General features: G+C 39.3%; 1 pseudogene; it reads right to left on the bottom strand.

Moving 5' to 3' along the window:
- Positions 1-2,778: 2,778 nt before the first annotated feature.
- On the bottom strand, positions 2,779-8,858 carry LOC102495973 (tumor protein D52 pseudogene; annotated as a pseudogene).
- Between the last annotated feature and the right edge of the window lie 505 nt (positions 8,859-9,363).

The raw sequence follows: 9,363 nt of genomic DNA, 5'->3' as shown, positions 1-9,363 counted from the left end.
AGCGTGGATATTTGAATGTCTTTCTAGGTTTGGGAAGTTTTCTTCCAGGATTTCATGGAATAAATTATATAGACCCTTATTATTTTTTTCCTCTTCTGGTATACCAATTATCCAGATGTTGGAGCGCTTGCTGTTATCCAGTATTCCTCGTATATTATCCTCATTTTTCATGGTTGTTTCCTTAATCTTCTTGATACTTTTTTCTAGGTCAGATGTTTTGTCATCTACATTAGAAATTAGATCTTCTGCCTGATCTTACCTACTTTTAATACTTTCAAGGGAGGTTTTGATTTCCCGTATCACATTCTTCAACCCTAGAAGTTCCATCTGGTACTTGTTTAAGGTACCTATTTCTTCTTTCAAGTCAAGAAAGGACTTCCTCATTTTTTTGCATTGTTTCCACCTAGAGAACTGATGTTAGCCTGATGGGGTGACCTTTGTAAGTAACTTGATGTTTCCCTCTTGCCAACTTTAGTATCTTGTCTTTGTCTTTTGTTTTTGCCAGTCTGGCTATGATGTGCCTTGGAGAGGATCTTCTTGGGTTGATTCTACTCGGGGTTCTATGTATTTCTTGAGCGTGGATATTTGAATGTCTTTCTAGGTTTGGGAAGTTTTCTTCCAGGATTTCATGGAATAAATTATATAGACCCTTATTATTTTTTTCCTCTTCTGGTATACCAATTATCCAGATGTTGGAGCGCTTGCTGTTATCCAGTATTCCTCGTATATTATCCTCATTTTTCATGGTTGTTTCCTTAATCTTCTTGATACTTTTTTCTAGGTCAGATGTTTTGTCATCTACATTAGAAATTAGATCTTCTGCCTGATCTTACCTACTTTTAATACTTTCAAGGGAGGTTTTGATTTCCCGTATCACATTCTTCAACCCTAGAAGTTCCATCTGGTACTTGTTTAAGGTACCTATTTCTTCTTTCAAGTCATGAAAGGACTTCCTCATCTCCTGGATCTCCTTGTCTCTTTTCTCTTCCATCTCAGTTAGTTTGGTCACTACAAATATTCTGAATTCTTTATCAGACATGTCTACTAAGTCCATTGTATTGGCTGTGGGTGATGTAGGCTTGATGATTTCCCTTAGGCGAGAGGCCCTTTGTTGGTTGCTCATACTTCTTGAGCATCTGAAATTGTTCCTATTCATCAGGTGATCTGTATGTTGCTTCCTAACTAATCTAAGGTATCTCTGAGTGTTAAAAGTTGTACAGGATTAGAAAATTGATGATTTCTCTTATGGTTGGCCTACCTGTTGCTCACTATTACCATGTACTGTTGCCACTGGTCCTGGGTGGCCCAAAGACCTCCCTGTTTCTAAGGAGTGGTGAGCCTCCAACTGACTTAATAAGAAACACCTCAAGAGCAATAAATAAATAAATAAATAAATAAATAAATAAATAAAAACAAAAGAAAAAAGAAAAAAAAAAACCCAAAACAAAATCACGAAGTGCACGCCCATGCACTATTCAAAACACTAAAATTCAGGGAGTCCAAAGGCATGTGGGGAAGAGCCAGAGGATCAACGACGGGTCCCAGTCAGAGGGTTCTGCAGCAGCAGGCTGCCTGGTGTCTGCAACTGCTGGCTGACTCGATCTGGTTTGCACGTGGGGTGGGGTAGGGTGAGAGTTCATCTTAAAGTCCCACACAACCAACCTGAGGTCTAGAGAAGAGTGGGGGTGGGGGTGCACGAAGGTCCCGGGCGGATGGGCCTGCAGCAGCAGGCTGTCTCTTACTTTACAATTTCTGACACACTAAAAACCAGTAAAAATAATGAGTTGATTTTTATTAATGCATTACATCCTTAAGAGTTAACACCAAACCCTTGGTATAAAAAAACTTCAAATTCTACTAGTCATATAACTTTGTGTGCATTTTATTTAAAATGGTACTAAATTGACTAAATTAAGAAAACAATGTTTCTCCCAATGTGATTGATTCAACAATTTTATAGCTACTTAGATCTAAAATAACTTTCAGGCTTTTGACTTGAGCATTGATAGGTGTTCTTATATTTTAACTTACTGACAATACGATAAATGTGCTTGACTCAGAATGTCATTTTGTCAGTTTACCTTGAAAATAAAATTTTAATCTGGTAAAAATAAATCGACGCAAGTGACATAATAACTGACACTGAAATGGTTACTGTCACAATGGCAATAAACAGGGATTTGGGGCTCTACTCTCAAGTCATCTATTAATAGTAGTTGGGATTACTGTATATATTGTCACTTACAAAAATGATACCAAGTTGTATATATATATATATAGTCACTTACAAAGCTATAACAAATTGAATGTAGAGCTGTTTGCTTGAGTCTTTTGTCTTTAGATAACCGAGATATATACCTTATGCCACAACAGTAATTACTCCAAAAAAACTTGTAGCTTGTGGATCTTCACTTGGAGGTAAAGAAATGATACCCAAATTTTTTCTATGCAGGATTCAGAAAATATAAAAGCAATTCTAGTTAGAAATAAAATATATAAATATTCAAAGACGAAATAAAGAAGATCATATAGAAGACAAAAAAGCAAACTGGCATCCCAGATCCAGAGCAATTTTGTAAAGTAGGAAAGCAACTATTATAACTTTCCAAGTTCTTAGGTTTTTCTAGTGAGTGTCTTTAGGTACTTCAGTGTTTTTATAATGGTGTTTCCTAAATCAAGGGCCTTAAGTGCACATTAAATGATGTTTCTCTGGAATAGAGGCAAAGATACTTTCTTTTATTTAACTCACAAACTATTTGGCCAAAGGAACACATAAAGCTAAAAATAGCACATCTGGTAGAATTTCATGGCAGTGAATGTTGACAAGATGTGCTTGGGTCTCACAGCATCTGGCAGTGGGTAGCAGAAAAAAGGCAGGAATTTCAGACTCTCTTGTGTCTGTTCTGGAAGAGGCTCTGTGGCAGTGGCACTAGCATTTGCAGTAGAATTCAGGACTTTTCTACAATCACGATAAGCAGGCTCGATTCCTCCTACTTTAGACTTTAATTTTTCAAATCAATCAATCAACCAATTGTTTTCTTCAAAGGATTTGAATGTTGGGGATATTTTTTTTTTTCATCTTCCATCTTTTTGGTGTTAACTGAGCCAAAAGATGAAAAAGCAGCTGATGCCTTCTGGCCAGCCTGAGACAAGGTTTCAGATGTCTTCTTGTATACAGATGTTACTGTCGCGTCTCACCACCCTTTGGCAATATTCTGTTCTAGTTCCTGTAGTGAATTGATTCCAAGTTTCCACTTGATCTTGGCTAGATGCTTCTTTTTGGCTGCTAACACCTGAGATAGTCTTTGGATTTCTTCTTCTACCTTTGGGAGTTGGCATCTTAGCTCTTCTTGTTCCTCTCCTCCTCAGACAGATTCTCTGTGGTGCTGATTCTCCAGCAGCATATATTCCCCCTCCTTAGGGACTGTGTCTATTTTCAGCAGACCAAATTTCTGAAGAGAAGGTGATCCAGATGGAGATGAATTTCCACTAGGAGACATGGAGAGATAGCTTTCTTCACATTGGTATCCATAAATGATGGAAATTTATTTCTCATGGTTCTGGAGACTGAGAAGTCTAAGATCAAGGTGCAAGCATGATTGGTGTCTGGTGAAGGTTGCTCTCTTTTTGAGCTGATGCGTTGTTGCTGCATCCTCTGCATGTTCTATGTGTGCTTATATGAAAGGGACAAAGGGTAAGAGGACTCTCCCTTCAACCACAAGCCCTTTTATAAGGTGTTAATCCCATTCATAAGGATTCTGCCCTCGTGATTTAATCACCTTCCAAAGGCCACATCTTTTAATATTGTTGCACTGGGGATTAAGTTTCAACATAAATTTTGGAGGAGGCGCTATCTTTTAAACTATAGCACTTGGTAATAATTTTTAGATTCTTCATTTAGCTATCAATAGAATTCATTATTACTATAACCATTCCTAAATTTTTATTTGGAAATCTTTTATCTCAGGCCAGCTATTGTTATGGTGGTTAGGGAAGCTGGATCCCACATGGCTGACAGTGTGGTTCAAGTCTCAGACCTGGAGGCTTGAAGAACACATTGGGTTCTCTCTCTCTCTTTCACCCTGTCCCTCTCTAGTCAAGTTAAAATAAATAAATAAATAAAAAGTTAAATAAAATAATTCTTTAAAAAAAAAAACATTGGGGTAGGGAGCAGCAGATGGTGTAGTGGTTATGTTTCTGGATCCAATATGGACGACTGTAGTTCAAGTCTCAGACCCAGTGGTTTGAAAATCACACTGGGAGTGTGTGCCTGTATGCTCGAGAACCCAGGAGGAGAATAGAGGAGAAGGAATTGTGGCATGGCCATACCCCTTGGGGGGTGATTTATCACTTTCTCTCTGGCAAGCACATGTGCCCTAAGGCAAAATAACTCTTAAAAAAAGAGAAAGAAATGAAAAACACACTGGATATGTGTGTGTGTGTGCATGCCAAAAATCCCTAAAGAGGGAGAAGGAATTGTGGTGTGACCATCCCCCATGGGAGGTGCTTTTTTACTTTCTCTGTCTCTCTCTCTCTCTGTCTCTCTCCAGCAAGTACACGTGCCCACTGAGAAATGAGAAAAAAGGCTCTTTCTTAACCATGTAATATATCCCACTAAATACCTTACAGCATGCTTTTTTTTTTTTTTGAAGAAATCATACAATATTGACACCAGAAAGGATCTTGGAACGATCTAAGGTCTTGATTCATTCACTATACTGCATTTAATGAGACAGGAGAAACTGTAGACTCATCCCTAGTGTTGAAGTATAATTTCCAAAATGTTAAAAACATGACTCTTATACAAATATAGAATGAACATGTGCCAAAGACTTTAATCACCTCATTAATTAATGAGGGAGGCATCAAGATGATAAGGCTGGTTCTAAGGATGAATGTTTATGTACAGTGAAAAGAATGTTGAGATGAATTTGCCAATAGATGTAAAATGGGTAACTGTCTTATGGGACCATAGAACTGTAACCTGTGGGGTCATCTTTCCTACTGGACAAAAATACACAAATTAACATCTAACTTCACAGTGTCTGGGCTCCAATCAGAAGAACCATAGCAAAGGCAAACACAGTGCATTCTCCTGTACAATCAAATAATTCTTGGGTGAATCTGGTTAAAATTACATTGAAAGGACATGCAATCATGTTTTATTTTTCTCTTTGATTAAGAGTTTTGGCTAATTTTTCTTAACACTAGGCAGACCCTAAACCAGCACCAGATTTCCAGCGAACTTTTAACCTTCCTTGTTCTTGGTAGATCAGCAGTGACATCACTTCTGGCAGCTGTTTTTAAGCTTTTCTCCACCAAGAAAATGATATCAGACGACCATCACATGTGTCATGAACTCCCCTGGTATTTCCCAGGGTTATTTAGGAAACTCTACCACCACCACTTTTCCTCCTACTTGAAGAAGGTGTGTGTAAATGTGTGACACTGAAGTTATGGAGGAAATATATATATATGTTATATACATTTGCTTTTCACTTAAGAAACTGCTTAAACTTTGCTTCTTAAACCATTTGTAGTAAAAATAAGATTCCTCACAGCTTACATCGCAGCTGACCTCAACATATTAGCATGACATGGCCTGGCTTCAGGAATGCTAATTTATGAGATGCAAAGCTCCTATGTTTTGCAAAATCTCATTCTGCCTTAATTTAATTTGTTTCTGTTTCTTTGTGTCTTGCCTTGCTTTGTGCTGTGGAATTTCAAAATTCTTGTGCTTGACTTGGCAGCAAGAAGTGCTAGAAAATATGAGGTTTGAGACATGCTGTGTGGTCCTTCACCATTTAACACCCAACATCTATGGTCATAAGGGATATCAGGGGATTTCTAGTTTATCACATGGCATCCACCACGCCTGCATCTAGACTATCCAGTGGCCATGAGGATGTGTTTTCAAATCCTCTGTGCCATATGTCTCAGTGATTTCCCTCTGCTGACATGATCAGGCATATTGGCTTCAGGATCATGGTAAACACCCGTTGGACATGTCCTGAAACTCAGTGGAGACCTTCCCTGGACATGTGACCTTGTGCTCCTGGCCATGGCTAATAGAAGTCCAACTCCCTGGGGTTAGCAAGGCACTCTCTCTTGAAAGTTCAGACCTTGGAACAGAGAGGGACAGTATTAGAATGGTGTTGATACCAAATCCTTGCTCACCACTGCTTTATTTTTTTAATGCTGTATTATCTTTAATTTAGTTTAAAAACCTTTTTGAACATATCACCTAGAGACCATTTCACTAAGTTTGGCCATCAGTCTCTTGTTTCTCTCTTCAGCAGTGATGAGGTGGATACCTTTTCCTTGGGGAAATCCATGGTTTGTTTCCTTGGCCAATAACAACAATATTGGAAAGCTAGGTAGCAAAACTGTTGCTGTTGGATTCTTTCACATGAACTACATCAAAAGATTCAAGATGTCTCTCTCTGTTGGTCACACAGTTCTTCCTAGGTTAGCACCCTACACAATGAGAAGCACTTTTCTCAACATATTACAGAAATTATCCCTGAAAATATAGTCTTTAATCACAGTTCTCTAGGGAGAAATACAATGAATGCCTTCTTGTGAGGGTCCTGGACCTGCCCCAGGCCCATTTTTATCTGGTCAGTTAACAGTGCCTTTGACTTTGTAAGATATGTTAAGAATTTTCCTATTAAAGTTTCCACCACTTTTTGTTGTAGTTAATTTTGTCAAAATTGATTTCAGTTACTTAAAAGTGAGAACACTTTAATTAATAAAGGCCTCCCCAATGTAATGAAATGGATGGAGGCTGAACTGGTTTGAGTTGAGAGAATTTTGGTTCCAGCCTTAGCTCTTGGTATGACCATGAATAAACTGTAAATTCTCTGAATCTTGACTTCCTCTACAATAACAAAAGGAGACAGACTAGAGGAGTCTTAAACTAAGGCAGTTTTGGCAAGTGGCTTCAAAGCTCTTTGACATCCTTTGAATGAAAGATGGGGTCTGTGTCCTCTCCCCTAGTATCTGCATGAACTTGTGAATGCTTCAATATATAGAGGATGGCAGAAGTGATGCTTTGTGACTTCTGAGCCAAGGCTCTACAAGGCAACACAACTTTGCCTTGTTTGCGGGGATGCTTGTGAAGGAGTCCTAAGCCACTATGTAAAAAGTTTGGTTACACTATGGTGGCCTTACTATGATGATACCAAGCCACATCCAGGGACCACATGCAGATGTTACAGTTTAGTCTTGACAGAGCTCCATGCCAACAGCTTCTATCAACTGTCAACTATGTGAATGGCTATCTTGGATGTCCAGTCCAGTCAGATGACCATGACTCTAACTGACATCTGCTTACAACCACATGACAGACACCAAAGTATAAGAAATGTACAGACAAGGTTTTTCAAAATTTCTGATCCCAATTCTCCTTCTCTATTCAGGAGCTTAAAAAAATAGCTTCATGCTCTAAATTTGGGGGATTGTTTATTATACAGCCATAGGAATGGAAATTGTTACCCTCTGGCCTTGATACTCCTTTACACTCTCACTCCTTTCTTCTATCTATCTGTTCATTCAATTCTTCCACCCATCCAGAATTTTTAAGGTCTGACTGTACATGCCACTAGGATCTCAAAGATGAATAAGTCACTGTCCATGGCCTTGCAGAGTTTCCAGGACATATGAAAACAGGAGATCTGGCATGGGTAAAACCAGCTGAAACCCCAGGAAACATTATAAAAGGGTGGCAACAAGGTATGGGTAGCAAGCTTCAAAACTCCATATTAGGAATAGTTAAATCTGATTGGTAAGCTAGAGCCATAAGGTCCTGGATCTCATGAATGAGCACCCTAATGAAGGAGACAATTAATAAAGAAATAAATGACTAGACAAGGGGATATATTGGCAATGAGAAGATGGAGTGGAGTGAGTGAGGCAGGGAAATGAAAAGTCAATTATCAGGCCAAAGTTAGTTCAGGCAAGAGAGAAAAGAAGAAGAGGACAGGGTGAGTGAGAAGAGAGGAAAGGCTAGTAAGAGAACCAAACAACAGTGGGTACTAGACTAGGCCTAGCAATTTATTGAAGGAGCTGGTCTGAGTGAATGCTTTGCCCTTCCAAAGGGCTGTCCTTCCACTCTCTTCACAACTTCTATATCAAAATTTGCCTTTGGGAAAGGTTCTGATAAAGCCATTCACATGAAAATATCAGTGACTAACAACAAGACTTAATGTAGTATCTTTTCCTGGGACATCAGTAGTCTGATATGTTAAACTAAAGGAACAAAACCCTAAGGATCAGAATATCTGGAATTGACAAGAAAGGGGGTGTATATGATTCAAGTCAGCCTGAGTCAAAAGAAGAGTGAATTGCAATAGCACTTCATGAGGGGCCATCCTGAGCACTTCCTATTTCTCCTCTGACTTGCCATCTCTTTTCTCCCTCATTCTCTCTATGGCACACCAGTATTCTCTATTTCAAGTTGAATGGATTTTTCTGTGTTTTTTTTTTCTTTTTTTTTAGCATCTGGGCTAAACATGGCAGCCCCAAATGGTGCCCTTGCTCCCTAAATTTGTATTGCCTTATAGGTTCATCAGCTGAAGTTAACTCTTGACCTAGCTGAATTGAAATTACAAATTTTAGGTAAAACACCATAGCCCATGTTGGATCCAGTACACTGAGGTGTGAGTACGATGTGGGGCTTTCTCGCTAGCTAGGAGAAAGTTGCCTGGCAGATTCTCTTGAGACAAGTCCTAACTGAGGAGGAAACAGCGGTCACCTCTGCTGTACCAGAGGGAGCTTTTGGGTGGAGGGCATCCCAGAATGTAGATTTTATCTGATAGCTGATTACTTTCAAGGCCTGATTTGTCCTCAGTAACCATTCTGGAGACTTGGCAGCTATTTCTAGGAACATCCTCCCCTTAGCTACGTTGGTCCAAAGGAGATGAAAAAGATCAGTGACGGCTGGTGGTTTGTTTTTATTCTTTTAAGTCTCAGATGACTGTATGACTGTAGTTGTTTGTTAATTAACCTCCAGGAAAGCCCTCTTTTACTTTGTTTCCTGTGATGGAGCAATGGGCATTTAAGCCTAGACACAGTGGCACCTTCACTGCAATTTTGCTTGTCCTAGTTTCCCAGAACTTAAAGTGAATCTATCCCCTCTTGACTCAGTTGCTACAATAAAGGAGAGAGTCTGATGCTTCTGAGAAAATCCTGCCTACTGAAACCTTGGTGAGGGGGGATTTGGGGAGTGAGGAGGCAGGGCACTAGTCATCACTCTAGTGTGCCAGGCACCATGCCAAGAACTCTCTGCCAACCTCCTTCATTGATCACATAGCAATGATGTGATGCTCAGCAAAGAGAAGTCACATGTGGTGGGTGGGCTTG

Source organism: Tupaia chinensis, unplaced genomic scaffold, assembly GCF_000334495.1.
Source record: "Tupaia chinensis unplaced genomic scaffold, TupChi_1.0 Scaffold000248_1, whole genome shotgun sequence".
Lineage (NCBI taxonomy): Eukaryota > Metazoa > Chordata > Mammalia > Scandentia > Tupaiidae > Tupaia > Tupaia belangeri.
Note: the sequence above shows the minus strand (reverse complement) of the source record. Positions and strands in the feature narration are given on the sequence as shown.